General features: G+C 36.0%; 1 pseudogene; it reads right to left on the bottom strand.

Annotated features, from left to right (window-relative positions):
* Positions 1-3751: 3751 nt before the first annotated feature.
* Positions 3752-3850, bottom strand: LOC132310742 (small nucleolar RNA R71; annotated as a pseudogene).
* Between the last annotated feature and the right edge of the window lie 13497 nt (positions 3851-17347).

Genomic DNA, 17347 nt, shown 5'->3' with positions numbered 1-17347 from the left:
ACTAATTTCATGCTACAAGGCCTTTGCTCCAACAATAGCAACAAAATAGACAAAAAAGATCCTCTACACAGGATCTTAAAAGATATAACGTGTGATATCTAGTTAAGGTAATTTCCAGTTCAGTGTTGCACCTGTTGATGTTTTTAGTGCTTTGTTTTTATATGTCAAAGGGTTGTATTTCAGTTCTACATAAGCATGCTTTTTATATATTATTATTACAATTCTAAAAAACAGATGTCACCTATTGACGACGGCCGCTTGTGAACGCCAAAATAATGTAATGAATGTGCAGTTCAAGAAAAGCCTTTTTAGGTCAAGTTTAAATTTATAACAACCACTACCACCATTACTACTAATGTAGCAAGAGTGAGTAGGGATCGTCCCAAGGTATTATACGTTTAGAATTTAACTTTGACTCCAGTGTATCACAAGATTGCAAAGAGATTTGATGAGATGATTAAACTACTTCAATGAATGAAAATGCAATTAAAATAAAACTAAGTTGAGATAGGGATTTAAGAGATATGAAGAGAGGACTTAGGGTGCTGGAATCACCACTAAGCTCGTGTAATTAACCACTTGTGATGAGTGCTGAAAAGTGCGTATTTAAATCCCTTAAGCTTAGGCATTCTAGTACCTTTATCTATCTTACTTTACCGTTTTAGATTGATTTCGTATTATTTCCATTTTCACGCGCTTATCCTGAATTTAAGCTAACTCAGCCAAATAAGAGCAGAAATGAAGCAATTCTGGGATGAATCAAAGAAATGAGCCAAGTGGAAGCAAAAGGAAGAAAAAGGTGGAAATCAACATCTTCGATCGATCTCAGATCAAAGTTCGATCGATCTAACATGATCGATCTCAGCACTTTAAGATGGATCAGAGCCATGATGACATTTTCAAAGATCTCAAAAGTTCAATCGATCCAACATCATTCTTCGATCGATCGAACTACCTTGTCTTTATCAAAATGATTGATCTTATCAAGTTGTACCACCCTGCCAACTACTTTTGTCCTTTTTCCAAAAATATCTTCAAAATATCTCAGATTTATTTTTATCCAAAAAGCGCCGCCATTGAGGATCGATCCAACTTCAGTTCGATAGATCTCAGCTATGTTCGATCGATCCAAGTCCAAGGTTCGATCGATCGAACTTCCTCCAGTGCGAAAAAGTTAAATTTCCAGCTCACAAAAAGTTGTCCTTTATCCAATCATTGGGGAATATTTGCTGTACGACCCCAGCTTATTTTAGGTGTCATTTGACCTACCTATATAAGGATAAGAATTACTTTTTACATCATATCACATCATATCATATCATACCTTGTAGAACTTTGGAGAGAAAGCTTAGAGGAAGAGGAGGCTAGAGACACCATTGGAGACTCTTCATCAACCAAGGAGCAAATCTCTACCATGAAGTTAGCCCTTGAGGGTTAGAGAAGCACTACCATGAGTGGCTAGACATCCTCTTAGGGCTAAAGTTAGCCCTAAACATACTTTCTACATCTTGATTTTGTGTATTATTGAGGAATTAGTGTTGTAATACATGTTTTGGCACTTTTATATATATAGATCTTGTTTATTCAATGATTTATGTGGTTTAATGCTTCCAATTAATCATTTCATTCTATCCATATGTCTATGTATGCTAGAATAGATGTTCATGTGTTTGTTTCTATTTCTTGTGTTATTGATGCATGTCTATGTGTATTAATGCCACAGATCTAGAGAATGTCAAAACATTGTGTTTAATGGAATGCTCTTGTAATTTTCTAGATGGTTCATGCTCATTTCTTGATGGATTGTGCTTCTCCCTTAGCTTAATTAGTTTAATTTCATGTCATTAGCTTAATTATAGTGTAGTGGTAGTATAGTTGTTAGATGGGAGGACAATCCATACTTGTTGTTTGATGTTCTATACTTTTGAATGCAAGTAGCATATGTCTCTAACCTTGTGGTGTATTTGGCTTTTGAGCTTAATGAAAGGATTAATGACTTGCTAGATATATTGTGCTTTTCACATGCTATTTAGACAATATATACTTAATTGTTAGATATATTGTGCTTTTCACATGTTGCTTAGACAATATATACTTAATTGGTCGTCCTTGCTAATTGAATAAACCAAACACACACACACATCAATATTGTAAAACACATTTCCCTCATTAGTCACTTGTTAAGGGTGTAGAAAAGTATTGTTTGGTGGTGACCTCTAAACCCCAAGATCTCTCTCTTACTTACTCTTTATTGCATTCAATATTTTAGTTTAATTTGCTCTCTAGTTTAATCAACCAACCAACTATTTGTTTGATCACTCGACCTACTAACCCTAATAGTGATTCCACAACCAAATTCGACTCCAATTCCTTGGGACGATCCCTACTTACCCTAACTATATTTTTAGTGAAGGTAGTATTGGCTTTTATAAATGTAAAACTTGGCCCTCGCCTTAATGCACACACTTTCTAAGCTTGTAGTGTAGCGACGACGGAAAACACCACCAAGTTTTTGGCGCCGTTGCCCGGGATTAGGCAACGTCATATTTGTGGAATCAATTAGGAATTAATACTCTTTTGATAGTGTCTTTACTTTGTTTTTATTTTTCTTTTGATTACTTATTGTGTTTGTTCATCTTTGATAAGGAGTATTGAGCTAGGAAGCAAGCAAAGGAGCCACCAAGCAAAGGAGCAAAGCAAGCAAGGAAAAATGCTAATTTTTTTTTTTAAAAATTGCTAAGCTAAGCTATAAATTTGGAGTTGAAGTGCTAAAGGACCTTTGAAAGACTTTCTTTACTCAATCCCTTAGTTAAATCGTCAGCCCGCGTGGAGGCTTGTTTTTAAATTCTTAGATAAATCGTGAGCCCGCGTGGAGGCATTCTTAATTGTTCTTTGCATCATTGTTGTTAAAGCATAGGAGTATGGGTTAAGTGTTTATGGAGGAAGATTCATTGAATTGTTGTGAAGTCGAAGTGTTTGTTCATTCATTGTGTTTGTGTGTTTTTACATTGTGCATGCATGGTCGTAGATCACTAAGACCAACTCTTGACCCTCTTGATTTGCATCTTGAATTCGTAGTTAGAAATCCTAGGGGAAGAGGAAGTTCTAGTTCTACCCAATCCATTACATCAATGGAAGGCCATAATGAAGAGCATGTAGGGGACCTTGGTCACATAGACCAACAAGGTATCATTCATCCAAATGTACATCATGAGAACATTCAAGCACCATTAGACATGCCTAGGCCATTCATTCACTAACCACAACAACAACAAGGCCAAGTTCCATTTGGAATGCCAAGGCCAATGTATGCTCCACAACCTCCCATCATTCAAGGAAATCAAAATCAAGGTGCCCATGTTGCACCTCAAATTGCTAATCCTCCACTTGCTTTAAGAGATCACTATGTGCCTAATGAATACAATGCACCCACATACATTCAATTGCCACCATTTAGAGCATATCACTATGAAATTAAGCTACAAACCATTCAAATGCTTCCTAACTATCATGAACTTCCAAGTGAAGAACCTAATAAGCATTTGGATGAGTTTCTAGAAGTATGTTCCACTATAAAATATACGGACATGCCGGAAGAGGTCTTAAGACTCAAACTTTTTCCATTCACCTTAAAAGACAAGGCAAAATATTGGTTTAACAATCTTAGGCCTTTTTCAATCACTTCTTGGGCAGAAATGCAACAAGAGTTCTTGAAGAAGTACTATCCGGTTTTTAAGACCAATGCTATGAGAACCTCAATTCGGGAATTTTCACATGGGGATGGAGAAACGTTTCATGAGGCATGGGAACGCTTTAATGAATTGCTTAGGAAGTGTCCACATCATGACATGCCCAAATGGCAATTAGTTCAATATTTCTTTGAGAGCTTATCGGACAATTACAAAGGTATAGTTGATGCTTCCATGGGTGGCTCATACATTGATAGGCATGAGGATGACGTGTGGCGTCTTTATGAGAGCATGAGTGAAAATTCTTTGCATAGAACATTATCATCCAAGAATGGTAGAAATTCATAAGGTAGGAAGAGTGTTGGCTTACATCAAGTTGACCATTCAAATGAAATAGCCGCCGAAATGAAGTCTTTATCTCAAAGGTTTGATCAATTTTTGATTAACCAAAACTCGGCGAACCAAGTATCTTCCTTCCCTAACCATTCTCATCGTGCATCAAATGAAACATGTATGACTTGTTCTAGTGTTCTTCATTCTATTTCTCATTGTCCTCACGGACAAGTGCAAAATGAACCTAATGAACAAGTCAATGCAGCTTTTGTGAACCAAGGGTACAATCCTTATGGTACTCATTATAATCCAAGTTGGAGAAATCATCTGAATTTCTCTTGGAAAAACCAAGGAGAGGGCTCAAACCCTTCCCAAGGCGGTTTTCAAGGGAAGTACATTCCACTTCCACTTCAAAACCAAGGATCCCAAGGTTATAGATCTTATCAATCACAAGGGAATCAATTTGCTAACTCTCATTTTCCCAACCAATCTTATTCCCAAGGAAATGCTAGAAGTCCCGCCTTTGAAGAAAAAGTTTTGAATGCTTTGGGCACTTTTGAGGCAAACACACAATTGCTTTATTCCCACTCTCAATCTATTGCAAAGCTAGAAACCCAAGTAGGGCAAAGAGTAAGCACTCTTAATGCAAGAGAGAAGGGAAAAATGCCTATGAATGCCCCACCTAAGCAACAATGTGTTGTGGAAACCCATTCCTCATCAGAAGGCCACACCATTGAACATGTTAATGCGGTGACTACCTTGCGGAGTGGTAGGATTATGGACAATCAAGTCGAAAAGTTCAATGAAGAGAGTGAACCGGTGCAACCTCAAGTTGTCACCCGTCCCGTTTCACATCCCATTCTTCCTTCAATGCATATACATGATCTTGTGAATGAGAAAGCTTCAAAATATGATTTGAAGAATGATTTTGAAAATGATTTAAAGAAAGATTTGCCAAAAAATGAATTTGAAAAGGTTTTGTTGAAAAATGATTTGAAACAAAGTGATTTGAAAATTCTTGTGTTGAAGAGTTTTCAAAAGAAAATGCTGAAAAAGTTTTTGAGCCAAAAGCTCCATTTTTGGATGCCTTAAAAGGATCCATTTTAAAAGACAAGCAAAAGGCAAAAACCAATGAAATCATGGAAATGTTTAGGCAAGTGAAAGTCAATCTTTCATTTTTGGATGCAATCAAGCAAATTCCGGCTTATGCCAAATTCTTGAAAGACTTGTGCACCCAAAAACGGAAGAACAACAGCCAAACACCAAGATAAGTGGTTTTGACCGAGCAAGTGAGCTCAATTTTGTAACATAACACTTTACCAAAGTTTAAGGACCCCGATTCACCTACTACTTCATGCATTATTGTTGATCATATCATTAATCGGGCGCTTCTTGACTTAGGAGCAAGTGTTAACCTTCTTCCATACTCGGTTTATGTCAAATTGGGCCTAAGTGAATTGAAACCGACATCAGTAGTTTTACAACTTGCTGACCGATCCATTAAGAAGCCTAGGGGTATAATCGAGGATGTATTGAGAAAAATTGACAAATTCTTCTTCCTCGTTGATTTCGTTGTCATTGACACAGAACCGGTCCCCAATCCTAAAAGCCAAATTCCCGTTATCCTTGGCCGTCCTTTTTTGGCAACCGCTAATGCCAACATCAATTGTAGGACGGGAATAATAAAGATCTCATTTGGACATATGAAGGTGAAGTTGAATATCTTCAATCCCACGCCCAATTCATTTGACAAATATGAAGGAGAGGTTAATGATGTAGATAAATGTCATGATCTTCAATGTCAAGGAAGTGAGCTTTTGTGTAAGACCAAAACTTCAAAGGGATCATCTTCAACCTTGCATTCTCAAAGTATTGTTTCAAATTCTTGCTTTGAAAGGGCATGGAAGCCCAAAGATTGTGATTGCATTGACAAAGGGATCAAAAGCTTCTTTTGAACTTAATCCACCAAGTTCTTCAAAGAACTATTTATTGGGTGGAGTTCAAAGCATCTATCACCCTAACAAAGAGGGGATGCATTATAAGATCTTTGATCCGGGCTAAAAGAGCCCAACTTCTTGCTAGAGACGTTAAAGACTAGCAAAAAGTAATGACCTGGTCATTTACTTTCCTTTCATTTTTCCTAAAATTTTATGGATAAATTTTTTCCGTTTAATTTTCTTTTCTGAGCTCTGTTTCTTATCACATAGTGTCTTCTTGAGTGCTCGAAAATGGTTTTTAAAACTCTTTCGTGTTGATTGACAACTTCCTTTGAGGACCGAGTCATTTTCGCATTTTCACTTTTCGGACACTATGCACTATTTCGTCCTTTTCTCTATTCTGTCTTATCTCAGTTTGTCAGTTTTTGGCACAACTTCACTTTTTGTGCTCAGAGTTAGCTTTTGACTTCACGTGTCTTCATCTTCAGTGGTTTTTTCAAAATACGTATATTTACTTTTGTAAGAAAGTACTTTGGTTGCTTCCAGTGTTCATAGGGGCATGGATGCACAATTCTTTAGAATCTTTTTCATTTCTTGGGGTATTTTTTATAAATATCTTTTGAAGATATTTTATTTCAGGGGTATCTAAGAAAATATCTTTTGGAAGACATTTTCATTTTGGGGCAGTTTCGCAGTTAACCCTTTTTGCAGGGGCCATTGTGCAATTAACAAAAGTTATTGCAAAAATGTCTCGTCTGGAGCCTAGATCCTCGTACGGGATTCATTTTCACATTTTATCAAGTCGTGGACTCTTAGAATTCCGTTCTGGTCGTTTTCTCCAGTTTCAGAGTTTGTGGACTCGGTTGCTGCCGAACTTGTTCGGGGCATAACTTTCTGCTCGGGACTCGGTTTTTGACGCCATTTCTTCCATTATTCATATTTTCTCATTTTGAATTTTTTTTTGTCCACGGAGTTTTGCCATTTGAGCGCGTTTGCTCAAAGTCCACTTTTCCGGACCTGGCGGAGCCCTTTCGGGGCACTTTTTGAGGCTTACTATAAATGGGTTGCCCTAATTTAAAAAGTCAGATTTCAGCCTTCTTCTTCCTCTTGGTCTGCAGCCATGGGAGCCTAAGGGGCTGCCTTCACTCTTTTTTCTCCTCCATTTGATTTCCTTGGTAGAAATCCTTCGGCCTTAGCATTTGTTGTTCCCCTCGTCGTGCTCTACCACTACCCCTTATTAGAACCCATTTCTGACCAAATTTTGAGTTTGGGTTTGAGGCCAAGTTTGGATTTTCATGGGGCTTCTTGGGGATTCATGTAGATCGTGTTGTCCCCGACAAAACCCTTCGATTTCGGCAGATTCGGAATACTTTTCTTCCGGTGGGGATTTGGGATTTTCATCTCAAATTGAGGTAGATGGTGTTATAATTTACCTTCTTGCTATATTTCATGCTTGTGATGCTTATACAACTTGATTACATGCTTGAATCACAAAATCTAGAGATTTTATTATTTATTTTTCTTGTGAAGGATTTAATTTTTCCAGTAGTCCATAGCCTTGTTTAAACATGTGGCATGATAGAATATTACCCTTTGACATGTTCATTGACATATATTAAATCTAGATTATTTGGACAAGTATTAAAGTTTTTATTTAATATTTATTTTGAATAAAATATTAAATCATGTGGCTTTAACTAGCTTGAAATCAATATTGTTGGCCTAAGGATTTAATCTAAAGGTCAATCTTATATTTTGATGATTACAAACCATTAATGATGTTTATGTACTAATATTTTCCTTGAGTGCTATATAGTTGATCAATTAATTCAATCCTCAATAATGAGCCAGAAGCATTCCAAGTACTCAAGCAATGGATTCAAGGAAGCATTGAAGTTGCAAGAATTCAAAGATTATTCAAGTACTACATCAAAGGCTAACCGATCATGGTCAAAGATTGAAGAAAAGGGTAGATTAGATGGTGAGAGCTTAAGATTTAATGTCAAAGTTAATTTGAATATATTTAAAGCTCAAAATTCAATCCATGCATTGCATTCCCATTTTATTTCTTAAAGAAAATAAAATCAGCTCATGATCATATTCACAGGACTTAAAGAATTTCATATTAAGTATCATAATGTGAGATGGAGAAGGCTCCATAAAATAAAGAGAAGGCTCTTTTCTCTTATTCAGTGAGCTCTGAGAAGGTTATTTTCTTTAATTCCAGTAAGTCTTTGAGAAGTATTTAAGAAAAAGAGAGGGCTCAGTCAAAAGAAAGAGAGGGCTCTTTTTGTTCCAAGAAAGCTACGAAAATGGATCTTCAAAATAAAGAGCAGGCTCACGTTTTTATTGAGCAGGCTCTTTCCAAGGAAAATGAACAAAGAGCAGGCTCTTTGGTTTTCAAGAGACGGCTCTCTTTAGGGTTTTGAACTATAACGTAAACATTTTCATTAAATGTTCTCAACAACCTCTAACAGCTATATTGAACTCTGTTGATTCTATAAATACTGAGGTTGGTCTTCAAACTGAAAAATACTTTTACAGAGAACATTCTATCATTCCTTGAAAAGCATTAAAGAAGTATTCTGAGCTTTCATTCCCTCTCTGTTATTTCATATCACTGTAGTAATTCTGAGCTTCACGTATATTCATCTTTTCTATAGTTGTGAGCTAAACTCTGTAATCTATCTTTGAGAGATTCTTGTACACTTGTTTCTTCAAATTTCAAAGCTATTGTAAAGGGTTGGTGTAACCTAAAAGAAAGCTTAGGAGAAGGGTGTTCTCCTAGCAAAGAAGAGAAGCAAGATCTTGTTTCAAAAGTGAAGGTTTGCACTCCATCATTAAGGAGAAGCTCTAGTGAATTTGGGAAGTCTCAAAGGGGATCTTGAGCCGAGGAGTAGGAGTTTCCGAACCTCGCTAAATCACCGAGTCATTGTTTGCAATCTCTTATCTCTATCTCTCTTATTTTTGTGCTTTATTTTGCTTGAATATTTCAATAAACTGATATTTAACAGTTTGGTAGAAATACAATTTTTAAATTGAAAAATTGATCCTTGACTCTATTCACCCCCCTCTAGAGTCAATTAGTGACTAACAATTGGTATCAGAGCTTAATCTCTAGAAAAAGACTAATCATCTTAGAGAACGATCATGGCCAATACAAATTTCCATCAAGAAGGTCAATCTAACAATAGACCCCCTTGGTTTGATGGAAGTGACTACAACTATTGGAAAATCAAAATGAGAGCATTCTTAAGAGGCATAGATGTAGATGTTTGGAAAGCCATAGAAAAAGGAGACCATGTTCCAACCAAGATAGTAGAAGGTGAAAATGTTCGAAGACCCGATATTGAATGGACCCTCAATGACCGTAGGCTTGTACAATGTAATGTCAAGGCTATCACTAATCTCTATTGTGCCTTAAGCAAAGACGAATTCAATAGAATTTCGGATTGCGAAACGGCCAAAGAAATTTGGGATAAACTTGAAGTTACCTATATAGGCACTAGTCATGTTAAAGAATCCAAAATGAATATGCTTGTCCATAAATATGAACTTTTTACCATGAATAACAAAGAAACTATTAGTGAAATGTACTCTCGTTTTAGTAACATTGTTAATCCCTTGAAAGCTCTTGGAAGAAAATATACATCATCCGACAATGTAAGAAAAATCCTTAGATCTTTGCCAAAGAATTGGGAAGCTAAGAAGACCGCCATCCAAGCAGCCAAAGATCTTAACACACTTCCCATTGACGAACTCATTGGTTCATTAATGGCTTACGAGCTAGAAATGAATGATAGAGATGAAGAAACTCAAAAGAAGGATATAGCTCTACAAGCTACTACCAAAGAAGTTACAATTGATAAAGTTCCTCATGATGAAGAAGAAGAAGAAGTTGCTCTCATTACCAAAACCGTAAGAAGAATTCTTCAAATGAAGAAGTTCCAAAAGAGCAACCACTTCAAAAGAAATGGGTCGTCTAGTGAGCAAGGAAAAAGAGAAGCACCTACTTGCTTCCATTGTGGAAAACCGGGACACTTCAAGTCCGATTGCTATGCCTACAAAAATGAAAAGGAAAGGAAAAAGAAAGGCAAAGCCATGCAAGCTACATGGGAGGATGATGATTCAAATGGATCCGAAAGTGACGATGAACTCAATGAATTGGTTAATCTTTGTCTCATGGCCGATGAAGATGAGGTAAATTCTAATCATAACTCATTTGATTTGGAAACTACTTATGATGAATTGGTTGATGCACACAACTATTTGCTAGACGCTTTTAGAGAATTGCATGATGAATTAGGCAAAATGGTTCAAAAATGTGCTACTCTCAAAAGGGAAAAGAATATCATCTCTCAAAACCTTGAAAAATCTCAACTTGAAAATGAAGCTTTGAAAAAGGAAAAAGATTTAGCTAAAGAATCGGTTTCAATTGATTTAATTTCTGAAAATAAATCATTAAAAGTTATAATTGAAGATCAAATTGAGACTTTAGCTAAATTCACAAAAGGTAGAGAGAATTTGGGTCTAATACTTGGAAAGCAAAGAAATGCTTATGCCAAGGATGGACTTGGATTTGATCCTCACAACAAAGATTCTTGTTTATTGAAAAAGAGAATACCTTTGAACAATTACTTTGTTAAAAATTCCTCTTTTAGTCCAATATGTAACTATTGTAAAAAAATAGGACATAAGATCAATCATTGTCCTATTAGGCCATGTAGGACAAAAGAAGTTTGGGTTATTAAAGGGACTTATACACCTCTTCCTAACTCTCATGGACCCAAGAGAATGTGGGTACCAAAAAAAGATTATTCAAATTCCTTTTGTAGGTTTGCTTGAAGTCTCCATATTCATCCAAGGACAAATGGTTCCTTGATAGCGGATGCTCAAGGCATATGACGGGAGATCAATCAAAATTTCGCTCCATCAAACCTCATAAAGGAGTAAGCGTCACATTCGGCGACAACTCAAAAGGCAAGGTCATTGGCATTGGAACTATTGGTATCTCCTCCTCCTTATCTATTGATGATGTGTTACTTGTTAAAGGCTTAAAACATAATCTGTTTAGTATTAGCCAATTATGTGATAAAGGATATGATGTTTTTGTTTAAATCGGACAAGTGCATTGTCAAAAAGGATAATGTAGAAGTTTTCCATGCTCTAAGAAATGGTAATGTATATACTTTGCTTTTATGTGAATTACATGATCAAGATGTCAAATGTCTTGTATCCTCAAATGAAAATAGTTGGTTGTGGCATAGAAGGTTGGGTCATGCTAGTATGGATTTGATTTCAAAACTATCTAAGAATGAATTGGTCAAAGGCCTCCCAAAGACTAATTTTTCTAAAGATAAAACATATAGCGCATGCCAAATAGGCAAGTAAATCAAGTCGTCATTTAAAAGGAAAAAGGATATAACGACTTCAAGACCACTTGAATTAATTCACATGGACTTATTCGGTCCGGAGAGAATTGCTAGTCTTGGTGGAAAACTCTATGCATTTGTCATTGTGGATGACTTCTCTAGATTCACTTGGGTATTTTTCCTTACACACAAGAATGAGGTTCATACAATCTTTGCTAAATTTTGTAAGAGAGTTGAAAATGAAAAAGAATGTAAAATTAAGTCCATTAGAAGTGATAGAGGTAGAGAGTTCGACAACCAAGATGTGGAAAGATTTTATGATGACAATGGATACAACCATAATCTTTCAGCTCCTAGGACTCCTCAACAAAATGGAGTTGTTGAAAGAAAAAATAGGTCTCTCCAAGAAATGGCTAGGACTATGTTAAATGAACATAATTCTCCTAGATCTCTATGGGCCGAAGCTGTTAGTACCTCATGCTATGTCATAAATAGAGTCATTATTAGAAAACTCCTTAATAAGACTCCTTATGATCTTTGGAACAAAAGAAAGCCAAACATTGGATACTTTAAAGTCTTTGGGTGTAAATGCTTCGTGTTAAATGACAAAGATAATCTAGGAAAATTTGAACCTAAATCGGATGAAGGTATTTTTCTAGGATATTCTTCTCGTAGCAAAGCATTTAGAGTGTTTAACAAAAGAACACGAGTGGTTGTGGAATCAATACATGTTGTATTTGATGAATCACCATTACCCCCTCTTAGATGTTCATTAGATGATAATGAAGATATGATTGAGATTGAAAAGAATATTGAAAATCTTGATTTAAATGGTCCTTCTCTTGAAGATAGCTCCAAAGATGTTCCAAAAGAAAGTCTCTCTCATAAAGACACTCTTCCTAAGGCTTGGAAGCAAGTGCCTAATCATCCGATAAATCAAATCATTGGCGATCCATCTAAAGGAATAAGCACTAGGTCTCAAACGAGTAACATTTGCAATTATGTGGCTTTTGTTTCCCAACTTGAACCAAAAAATATTCATGAAGCCGAAAATGATGAATCTTGGCTCTTGGCCATGCAAGAAGAACTTAACCAATTCGAAAGGAATAAAGTTTGGCATTTGGTTCCAAAGCCTAAAGATAAAACTATCATTGGCACAAAATGGGTATTTAGGAACAAAAAGGATGAATCGGGAATAATTATGAGAAACAAGGCAAGGCTTGTTGCTCAAGGCTATAATCAAGAAGAAGGAATTGATTATGAGGAGACCTTTGCCCCCGTAGCTAGACTTGAAACTATAAGAATGCTCCTTGCTTTTGCATCCCATAAGAACTTTAAGTTATATCAAATGGATGTAAAAAGTGCTTTCTTAAATGGATTCATTGAAGAAGAAGTATATGTAGAACAACCGCCGGGCTTTGAAAGCTACATTTATCCAAACCATGTTTTCAAATTATCAAAAGCTTTGTATGGTTTGAAACAAGCTCCAAGAGCTTGGTATGAAAGACTAAGTGGTTTCTTACTTGCTAATGGTTTTGTTAGAGGAAAAATTGACAATACTCTTTTTACTAAAACCATTGATAGCAACCTGTTGGTTATTCAAATTTACGTTGATGATATTATCTTTGGATCAACCAATAGTGTGCTATGTGAAAAATGTGCTTCTAGCATGCAAAATGAATTCGAAATGAGCATGATGGGTGAACTTACTTTCTTCTTAGGGTTGCAAATCAAACAAACACTTGATGGCATTTTTGTTTGCCAATCCAAGTATGTTAAAGATTTGCTAAAGAAATTTGGCTTGGAGGAAGTCAAACATGCCAATACTCCAATGAGCTTATCTTTGAAACTTGACAAAGATGAAAAGGGCATTAATGTAGATATTAAAAAATATAGGGGTATGATTGGTAGTCTTTTATACTTAACCGCAAGTAGACCGGACATCATGTTTAGTGTATGCTTATGCGCTCGTTTTCAATCTTGCCCTAAAGAATCTCATCTATGTGCCGTTAAACGCATCTTTCGCTATTTAAGTTTTACTACATTCTTAGGGCTTTGGTATCCTAGGCATACATCATTTGAGCTTGTCGGTTACTTGGACGCTGATTTTGGAGGATGCAAAGTTGATAGAAAAAGTACTAGCGGAACTTGTCATTTCTTAGGATAATCATTAGTATCTTGGTCTTGCAAGAAACAAAATTCCGTAGCTCTATCAACGGCAGAAGCTGAATATATTGCAGCCGGTAGTTGTTGTGCTCAAACGCTTTACATTAAGCAACAGCTTGAGGATTTTGGACTTTACTTTGATCATGTTCCTATTATGTGTGATAATACAAGTGCAATATGTATCTCAAAAAATCCTATTCAGCATTTAAGGACAAAGCATATAGAAATTAGGTACCATTTTCTTAGGGATCATGTCTCAAAAGGAGACATTGAGCTTGTATTTATTAATACTGAAAAACAACTAGCAGATATTTTCACAAAACCACTCCAAGAGGACAGATTTTGCTTGCTCAGAAGAGAAATAGGTATGTCTGCAGAAGAAGAAATATTAAAGTAACTCTAGCAGCTAAAGAGCCAGCTCCATTCAGAAAAAGAGCTGTCTCCACACAAAGCAGTGCAGGCTTCACAAATGATTTCAAAGTGCATACTCTCAGGATCTCTATGTTTTTAAGAAAGAGCAGTCTCTACAAACTAAGAGAGCAGGCTCTATAAAAACAAGAGACGGCTCCTAACTTGAACCAAATCTGCATACACTTTAGTTGCTCTCGGGATCTCATGCAGAATTCAGTAAGAGCAATCTCAAATTCTAGAAGAGCCGGCTCACACAAACAAATATACAAACTCAACTCTCGGCATCTCATGCAGGTTGCAAAGAGCCGGCTCCAATTTTGCTTGAGCCGGCTCAATACACATAAATGGAGACGTCTCTCTTCAGAAGGAGGAGCCTGCTCAATTGATGGATTAAATCTCCTTACTCTCGGCATCTCACATATACACTTGGATGCAGGGTAAAAGAATAAAAGAGCCGGCTCCATGAAATAGAAGAGCCGGCTCCAAGGAACTTTATTGAGCCGGCTCTATGAACAAGTGAGCCGGCTCAATCCATGTAACCTACACACATAGACTTCTCGGTTTCCTTTTAAGTGCACAGTAGGCTTTCATCTCTTATAATCCATCTCGGCACTTTCCATTCAGTATACCAAATCCATTTTAGACATAACAGAGGCTTATTCCAGAGCACTCTCTCGGCTAGGGTTGGAATATTTCCTCCATTGGGCATCTTCACAGGTAACTCCTTTCCTCAAATTCCATCTCAAAGTTATGAGTTCTTGCATTTTAGTTGATCTATTTTCTACAAATTTTAGAGTTCATTGCTTTTTAATCTCTCATCCATGAAACCCTTGATTACACTGTAGACTTTCTCCTCACATGGAAAGAACATATTTGAGTAGAAATTGCTACTCTCTTGGTTTGTTAATTCAAATTTCTAGTAGTTATGCATTTGTCATATGACTAATCTATGAATTTATTTCATGTCAATTAAATCTTAGAAATATATGTTGTTTTCAAACCCCTTTATTTTCAATTTATCTTTGAATAAATTCTCACAATATGTTGTTTATAATTCATCTAGGCAATACATTGTTGAATTCCATTTTATTTTGATGAATTTGTAAACTTTATTACCTAGATCATATTATCTCAATTTTTTTTGGGGGTTTTAAGAATTTTTCCTCTTTACTCAAATTAGTATAAAACTTAAATTGTTACATTGGTTCAAAATCATTTTCAATTATTATCATTAATTCTTAGTCAAAACCAATTTGAGCCTTGAAATTTCCAGTATATGATAATTGAATTTTTTTTTTAATCTTCACTCCAAACAAATTTAAGTGAATTTTTCTTTAGATATGTGTTCTAAGTATTCCTTCTGAAATTTCAGTTTCAATTTCTAGAAATGTCCACGGCTTCATCCTCTCGTAGAAAGAATCCTCCTCGTGGTAAAAAACGGAACTCTCAAAGATCTCAAGATGTTGGTTCAAGTCCTAGTACACAAACTCAAATCTCTGCTACCATGCTTTATAAAAACCCCACCTACAAAGTAGCATTTGACACTATCTATCAACATAGAAAATTGGCCATAGCAATGGTATTGTCCAAAAAAATTTGCGATGATCTTAATCTCAACACCTATAGATTGTTTGACACAATTGGCCTAGGAAACTTTGTTGGGTTGAGTACCAAATACTATCCAAAATTAGTAAAGTTATTTTACACTCACCTTGAAGAAAGTCCTGGAGAAGACAAACTTAATTGTTATGTAGCTGGAGTTCACTTTTACCTTGAGAGAAGTAACATTGCTCGAATTCTCAAACTTGAGGGTGGCATCCAATTCTATTCTCCTTCCAAATGGTTTATTGGACAAGGCTTTGACAAACTCATGGCTATTCAGCAAATGAGTTATGATTCTCGTGTAACCAATATAAAAGTGGTAAACACCAGGCAATTAACTATGGAAGCCCGATTGATTCACAAGATCATCATGTACTCCATTCTTCCAAAATCCGGCAGTAGATCCAAAGTCACTCACATGGACGTCTTCCTTATTTGGTGTGTCTTAAATGGAAAGCCCTTTGATCTTGCATACATAATATTTCATCATTTGCTTGCTTGCAAGAGAAAGAAAAAGGTCTCTCTTTATTATACAGTGGTTCTCACTCACATATTCATGGATATGAAAGTTCCGCTCGATAGTTCTGAAGCAGTTAAACCAGGGTCAAGACACATGCTCACTGCTTTAAATCTTGCGTCAATGGGGCTAAAAAGGGATTCACATGGTATGTGGTTCTATCCTAAGCAACGAAGGTTTGAAGAGGCTCGAGATAGAGGAGAAGAAATTGAGGAAATTGATGATGAGGATGAACAAGACCATGACAGTGATAACAGTGCTGAAGATGACGATGTTCCAGCTGAAAATTGTACCAATCGTGATCTTTTATTGCAAATTCTAGAAACTACTCGTCAAAATCAAGCCACTCTTCAAGAACAACAAACCACTCTTGAACACCAACAACAACAACTTGACGAAGTGCTTATGACTGTCACTTATATAAGTGAAGAGTTTGAAGCCTTTCGAAAAGGCCATGAACCCCCTCCTCCCTCTACTTAGAACAAAATCACCTCGTCTAAAAACTCTTTTTGTGCACTCCCTTGTTTTATCTGCTTTAGAGAAGCCTTTTTTTTGCTAAGTTTTTGCTTATGTCATTTTCTTTTGAAGTCTTTATCATGATCTATGCTTTTGTCTAACATCTGCTAGTTATGTTCATATTTTCCTTTTGTACTGTTTTGTCTTCTGCAATCTATAAAATGACATATTTCCTATTTAATTGTCCTTTAAATTCTCATTCTCTAATAGTTCATGAAATGGCATGTATTTTCTCCTTCATAGAAGTAGACTTTTTGAGATGACAAAGGGGGAGAAAGATGTGTTCTATGCTATATGGTGTCTATTCTATTGCATTGTTATTTTGATAGACGCACATTGATAACATTGATAGGGGGAGACATATTTTTTTTCAAATATTTGTTGTTGACATGAATTCAAGATATGCTTATTGATAGGGGGAGCATTATTTCAAAATGCAACTCCACCTTGACAATAAACACATCAATGTTTTGTCATCATCAAAAAGGGGGAGATTGTTGGGCTAAGGATTTAATCTAAAGGTCAATCTTATATTTTGATGATTACAAACCATTAATGATGTTTATGTACTAATATTTTTCTTGAGTGCTATATAGTTGATCAATTAATTCAATCCTCAATAATGAGCCAAAAGCATTCCAAGTACTCAAGCAATGGATTCAAGGAAGCATTGAAGTTGCAAGAATTCAAAGATTATTCAAGTACTCCATCAAAGGCTAACCGATCATGGTCAAAGATTGAAGAAAAGGGTAGATTAGATGGTGAGAGCTTAAGATTTAATGTCAAAGTTAATTTGAATATATT

The sequence above is a fragment of the Cornus florida genome, unplaced genomic scaffold (genome assembly GCF_030987335.1).
Source record: "Cornus florida cultivar Cherokee Brave unplaced genomic scaffold, ASM3098733v1 CherokeeBrave_3.0.0_Hap2_Chr05, whole genome shotgun sequence".
NCBI classification, from domain to species: Eukaryota; Viridiplantae; Streptophyta; class Magnoliopsida; order Cornales; family Cornaceae; genus Cornus; species Cornus florida.
Note: the sequence above shows the minus strand (reverse complement) of the source record. Positions and strands in the feature narration are given on the sequence as shown.